Raw genomic sequence first — 7,875 nt, 5'->3', positions numbered from 1 at the left:
TCGATTTAGATTATTATTACAAAACATACAGTAACCACTTCAGCCCTAATACACATTTCGGCCATTTGAAAAGAGCCGATCTACAAGCATTGTGAGCTTGTAGATCTGCTATTTTCGGTTCCCATGCAGGACCCAGATCGGAACCTGGGCTTTCTCTGTAGCTGCCCCCTCTCTCTGGAATGGAAAACTCTCCATTCAAGCTGACTTGAAATGGGACAGCCAGGTGGACCTCAGCTTTACTTACAACTTTAGTCACTAGTTACTATGTAGATTTTTATTATTATTACAAAACATACATTAACCACTTATACCGCCTATATACAGTACATTTCGGCCATTTGAAAATAGCAGATCTACAAGCTCACAATGCGACACATTGTGAGCTTGTAGATCTGCAATTTTCAAACGATTTTTTTGGACATTTTATATATTTGCAGACATTCTGCATAATGAGTACTTTCTACTTTTGGTACTTAAAGTGCATGAAAGTGTAACAAAATATTGGTATCACCAATACTTTTGTACTTTTACTCAAGACAATGTTGAATTCTGGACTTTTACTTGTAACAGCATTTCCACAATGCAGTAATGTCACTTTTACTGTGCTGTACTCACACTTTAATGTGAGTACTTTTACCACCACTGCGTGCGTCCGGTGCTGGAGTATGCAGCCCCAGTCTGGCACAGTTCCTTGACTGTCGGCCAGACTAAAGACTGGAAAGAGTTCAGGAACGGGCTTGCAAAATCATTCTTGGCCGGAGGTACTCGGGCTGAGAGATTCTTTCTCAGTTGAATCAGCAAAAAAAAAAAGAAAAAAAAAATTATGCAATAGAGGAACGTTCCATTTGGGCTGTGGGGGGTTCTTTATGTCTGATTTAACATACACTTGCTTGGTTTCATGATATGTATCCTATTTTTGCCAAACGATTAGTTAATTAATATAACAAATTAGGCCAATCTCTCAATCGAATCATGCAACAAAAAAAAAGAAGAAGATTGTCATGAATGTCATGATTCGACTGAGGGATTGGCAGTCGAGTCAGGCTCCCTTGATCGATTAGTCGACTATTCAACTCGCAGTAAGGCCTACTGGTCGCCAAACAAGGAATGCAAACACACAGGACATTCCAATATGCCGAACTGAGAGATACAAGAAATCACCAATCCCATACATGTGCAGACTCTTAAATGATAGTGGATTTTAGATATGTGTTGTAGGTTGTAGATTTTTAGATACGCAATTGCAAAAAAAAATTGACGTTTTATATTGTAATCAGCAAAATAATTCAGTTTTTAATGGCTTTTTTAAACCTGTGATCATGCTAAAGGCTGAATAAACATAAACAAACAACCTAAAAACACCCCCTCCCCCAAAATCAGCACGGGGCCCAGGCCAGGGCTAATCATTTCTGGACCAAGCTCACAGTCCCTTCCTTCAAAATCACCCTCAAAACCCACCCGTTCAAAATGGCTTTGTCCAATTGCCATGTTTTCTTCGTAATAAAGTGTTTTCTTCCCACCCTATGTAAAGCGGTGTGTGTGTGTGTGTGTGTGTGTGTGTGTGTGTGTGTGTGTGTGTGTGTGTGTGTGTGTGTGTGTGTGTGTGTGTGTGTGTGTGACTTAACCTCACAGAAACTCTGCCTAAACCACCTTAACCTTAACCTCACAGAAACTCTGCCTAAACCACCTTAACCTTAACCTCACAGAAACTCTGCCTAAACCACCTTAACCTTAACCTCACAGAAACTATACCTAACCCTAACCTTAACCCTACCTTAACCTCACAGAAACTCTACCTAAACCACCTTAACCATAACCTTCACCTCACAGAAACGATGCCTAAACCTGACCTTAACCCTAACCTCACAGAAACGATGCCTAAACCTGACCTTAACCCTAACCTTAACCTCAAAGAAACTATGCCTAAACCTAACCTCAAAACCACGGCCACCTGGGCGAAACACCGGGAAAAGAGAGAGTCCGGGTAATCAGTATCACACTGGAGCCTCATGCTGCTCGTACTGATATTCAGTGCAACAGCACCACCTACAGTATCATATTGTTTTGTAGAACAGGTGCCATTCAATTCAAAGGGCCTTTATTGGCCTGAGAAAACATGTGTTTACATTGACAAAGCAAACATGAAACAAAACCAAACATAAATCAATTAAATGTATGTACAAAAAATATTAAAATAAAATAGAATAAAAGATTATAAGGAGATGAACAGAGCTGTGTAACGCTATTAGAAAACCACCCTGCAAATACAAATATGTTTTATTGTCATGGCAGGTGCACTATAAACTATCAAGTCAAGTTATGACTTTGTTCATTATTATTGTTTTATTAATACAGCTCTGCACAAATGTAGTTGTTAGAGAACAAAATAAAAAGTCAGTCCAATTAGTTAGTTAATAATAATAATGATAATACTAATACTAATACTAATAATACTAGTAATACTACTACTACTACTACTACTACTACTACTACTACTACTACTACTACTAATAATAATAATAATAATAATGATAATAATAAACTATGTATAGCACCTTTCGTGACATGAAATGCAGCTCAAAGTGCTTTACAGAGCAAGAATACAATTACAATTACAACTAATTTAACAATAAAGCAAAAAAGAAAAGCAAAAGCATGAAACGACATTAAAATAATAGCAAAAGGCAGTGAATCAGGCAGTACAGTGAGGACATGGGTAACAACACAGAGATTTAAAAATCAACCAAAAAATCAACTAAAAGCAAGAGTGAAGAAGTAGGTCTTGAGCTGTGCTTTAAAGATATCTACAGAGGCTGCCTGTCTTAGGTGTAATGGGAGTTTATTCCACGCTGTCGGTCCGTAGAAGCAGAATGCTTCACTGTGTTTTTTATATTTCATTGTAGGCACCTCGAGCAGGTCAGCACTTGAAGACCCGAGGGAGCGGTTTGGAACATATCTAGGCAGGCAGTCATAGAGGTAGGAAGGTGCCTGACCATTTAGACTTTTATAAACTAGTAAAATAATTAGTCAAAAGTTAGTCCAATTAAAGGACTTGACCTGAAACTCATAGCAGGTTGTTTTACAGTAATATCAACAGGATGACATAAACAGGGGATCTGACAACGGTCTTACAGAAGACAAAGCTTTTAAACACAGGAGCTAACAGGGCAAAGGTTGATACAATCCACCATCAACACAGGATAGGCTGAGGGGAATGGACTCAGAGAGAGCAGAGAGAGACAGGCAAACAGAGACAAAGGGAGAGAGAGAGAGAGAGAGAGAGAGAGAGAGAGAGAGAGAGAGAGAGAGAGAGAGAGAGAGAGAGAGAGAGAGAGAGAGAGAGAGAGAGAGAGAGAGAGACACACACACAGGGAGACAGAGAGAGGCAGACAGAGACAAAGAGAGACAGATTGATACAGATTGTGACATGAAAGTAATTGTTGTAAAATAATGGATGAAAACATCTGCTGGACATGTTTCATAGCAGCTGTTGTACAGATAGATCTTGTTTCCTCATCAAATATCAACAACAATATTCACAACTGGAGCGCACACAAAAGGCTGAGTAGACTGCGACTGTGATCGTACTTTTAGTGACACAATTTGGAGAAAATGTTTCTTTCTTTTTTTTTTCTTACTTTTTTTTTTAATACAGCATGATTTAGAAAGTTAAAATATACAATTATTTCCTGGTGATACTGACTTGAAATGGGGTAGTAGTAAAATAAAATTAGAACAACTTGAATATTGGGCTTAGGAATGTGTCATTTATGTTAACAAACACCTTTTTAGACAATATTTCAAAATACTTTCTAGATAAAATGATAATAAAACATGGTTTACAAAGTGCCTTACATAAAGAATCACGCACTGCATAGCTGTAAATAACAGCAATGCATACATAAAGGTTTTCTATTGTTGCAACCATAGCATGTGTGTTTCTTTACAAGTACAAAAGTATTGGCATCAAAATATACTTAAAGTACCAAAAGTAAAAGTAAAAAATGAAAATAGCAGATCTCCAAGCTCACAACGTGTTGCGATGCGACGCGTTGTGAGCTTGTAGATCGGCTATTTTCATATAGCCGTATAAAACAGGGCTTAAGTGGTTAATGTGTGTGTTATGATATACAAATGTATATCTGCAAAGTAACTAGTAACTAAAGTTTTCAAATAATTGTAGTGGAGTAAAAGTATAATATTTGCTTCTGAGATGTAGTGGAGTAGAAGTCAAATTATTGAAAATGGGAAATACTCCAGTAAAGTGAAAATTCCTCAAAAGTGTACTTAAGTACAGTACTTGAGTAAATGTACTTAGATACTTTACACCACTGTGTAGAAGTGTCACATCAAATGTACTGAACCATTAACCCTGTGTATGGTGCAGCATGTGTTTTGCTGCTACAGCTAGAGGGCGCCAGAGGCTTAGGGTCTGAGCCCAGATTCGAAGCACCTCAAATAGTCCAGTGGCTTAATGACATTTGTTTTTTTTTACATTACTGTTACAAAGCAGAAAAAAATGCCAAATTTAGCCAGAGGATTCTTTAGGACTTACTGATGGATTCTAGCCTAGGACCCAAAATAAACAAAATCTAATTAAGAAAATCGAATTTAAAAACAAGCCGATTCACTTTCTGGCCTATACTTTTGAACCGTAGGTCATACCATCAAAAATATTTTCCCCTGGATTCCTTGAATCATGACGCAACTTCCCAGGCCGTTTCTGCTTCAAAACACATATTTTGCTACTACTCATGCAGATTTTGTCCAAAACTCACACAAATCGGCTCAAATCTTCTTTGGTCTTTGGTCCACGGAAAAAAGGGAAACAATATTCTTGATGGTATGACCTACGGTTCAAAACTTTTAGTCCAAAAAGTGAATCGACCCGATTTTTATTTTGGCTCCTATAGGCTTGAATCCATCAGTAGGTCATAAAGGAGCCTCATGAAAAATGTTTTCGCTTGTATCCGCTTCGTAAAGGGAACCCTAAGCCCCCAAGAGACAGTGGGGGCTGTAGCATGCGACTTGGACACGGGCCGGGGTTGATCAGCCTCGGTCGGGTCGCCTGGAGGAGGGTGTCTGTTTGCAAGACCCGAAACACTCAGTGACTCCAGGTAACAACGCTGATGATGTGTCCAAGTTTGTGCATCAGTAGATGTTTTTTGTTAACTGGGAGCCAGGAGGGAGAAGAGTCAAAGACGCGTGATGGCGAACCACAAAAACGACCAAGTCCCGCGACCGCCTCCTTCACGACTCACTGATCTAATAACATACACACACGGAACAAACGCTTGTTTGTTTGCACTCTTATGTGATGACCTCTCACTATGTTTGTGGTCACCTGTTTGTTCCACTTGTGTGTCCATTTGGTTTATGTTTGGTTCTAATTTAGTTATTTTCTGTGCTGTATGAGGAGAGGGCCAGGGGTGTGTCTTATGGGACGAGGCACACCTGACCAAACACTAGAACCAAACATAAACCAAATTGGATAAATAGAAGAAAACGGATGACCACAAACGTAGTGAGGGGTCATCATACTTACCAAACACATGCATGCACGCATAGACTGCTACCATTAACAACAGTCTAAATAAAATAGCGAAACCAAGTATATTATTTAAGGATTAAATGGCTTTTCTGTAGATATTCTCAAACTGGGGTTTTGATTAGAAGAGTAACATCAAGAGGAGTAACATTACTATACACCATCCCATGTTGTTTATTAATGTCCAGAGAAAACAAATGTGTACTTACACAGATTTACTTTCTGCTGTCATCAAATGAACATTTCTTAAAATTTGACGGAGCAATTTACATTCAAAATAGAGAAGGGAGTCTTGCCTCGCACACACATATACGCACAAACATCCTCACTCGATCTCTCTCTTCCCCCGCAAAATGTTGGCTACTAATTAAATATTCCTGACTGTGCATACTACTGAAATATTAACTGAGAAAACAGAAAATTATGTACGTAATGTTTACTTTATTTTCAACTTTATATAAATCATTGATATTTTGGAGCACATTCAGGAAAGCCACATGTTGAGAACCCTTGTTTTATGGAAGCTTTCCTGTGTCAGTTGGAGGGGGTTTTGTAGGGTTGGATCAGGTATGGGGGTGCCTTCAACATCAGTGTTTTGTATTCTGTGCGGGCAACAATCAGGAGGCAATGAAGGCTGTGGCCTTGTGGATCGGTGAAATCAATATTATCTATAGTCTGATTAATTGGTTCAAGGACAATTGTTAGAAGTGATCTTGCAATGAACTGAATGAATGTGCACACATAACAAAATACATTTAACAGCTTCTAATAGTTAGGATGGATGACTGCAGAGGACAAATTCAACATTATGTATGTGTACTGTGGCAAATACAACATTAAAGCGGACATAATCATTATTTGCAATTTGCAATGACATTACACTTTACACTTTCTCATCAAACCATGTCAACATACAGATCAAATATCAAATCCATATTTTGAAACACTGTAGTGATTGTAGAAGCAAACACAATCTTAAATCATTGTTCTTTAAAGGCCACAGCTTCACTATAGAATACTGTACACTAACAGGCACATCCACACGCCTTAGAGGAGAACAAACACATGCATTTAAGGTTTTGTAAGTTGCAGACAATAGTCTACAGCAGGGGTCTTCAACAGGGGGTCTGGGACCCCTAGGGGGTCCTCAGAGTTACTACAGGGGGTCCGCCAAATCTTTGTGATAGGATTATTACATATTTTTCTTACATTAACCACTTGAATAGGGTTCATTCCGGAGTGTGCACGCATAGACTGTCTAAATGTAGATCTGCCATTTTTGAATAGCCAAAGAAATCTAAAAATGACACACAGATGAAAGAAAGGGTTAAAATGAGCTGTGGTCTGCCGCAACGCTATCTCACATACAGAGAGTCTGCATTCAGCATTCAGATTCAGCCTCTAGCTCGGTGAACGTGACAACATGACAATAGAATGTGTCTCGAATAACAATGACACACATGTTTCTGTACATCTTTGGAGCAGCAGCAGCAGCAGCAAGGTTTGATCCACAAAGACAGTGACCAGTGCTGGAAATAGTACTCAAATATTTTACTTAAAGGTAGGGTAAGTGATATCTTCTTATTTTTTCTGTTAAAAAGGTTAAAGTACTATATTCTGATAGTAATCATTGCTACAGAGCGTTTGTTCGGTCACATGGGTCTCTCCAGCTCTTTAGTAAACAGAATATAGTACATGTTCAGGTAGGTGACACATTTTAAGCCAATCAGGAGAGAGCACTGAAAATGCATTTTCAGCACTATCAGAACATAGACCCATTTTGCAATTATTTGAATAATTGCAAATCACTTACCCTACCTTTAAGTACAAGTATCAATACTGCAATGCGGAAATACTCTGTTACAAGTAAAAGTCACGTATTCAAAAGTATTGGCATCAAAATGTTCCCAAAGTACCAAAAGTAAAAGTACTTGGTCAATATACAGAATGTCCCATTTCACAAGTTTTTACACGTTTTCAAAAGCATCTTCAGAAAATAGCAGATCTACAAGCTCACAATGTGTCGCATCGCCACGCATTAGTAAAAGTACTGAAAATTGGAAATACTCCAGTTTAAAACCCTGGTGCTAGCCTATAGGGCAGTGAAAGGAACAGCTCCTTCTTACCTCCGGGCTATGGTCGATGCCTACACCCCTGCCCGACCACTTCGGTCTGCCACCTCGGGGCGACTGATTGCCTCGTCACTCAAGGGTCCTTCTGGCCGATCCACACGGTCACAACTTTTTTCTGTTCTGGCCCCACAGTGGTGGAATGAACTCACCGCTGATGTCAGGACAGCAGAGTCACTGCCCATCTTTCGCCGCAGG

This window comes from Gymnoscopelus braueri (genome assembly GCF_963280865.1).
Source record: "Gymnoscopelus braueri genome assembly, chromosome: 2".
NCBI lineage: Eukaryota > Metazoa > Chordata > Actinopteri > Myctophiformes > Myctophidae > Gymnoscopelus > Gymnoscopelus braueri.
Note: the sequence above shows the minus strand (reverse complement) of the source record.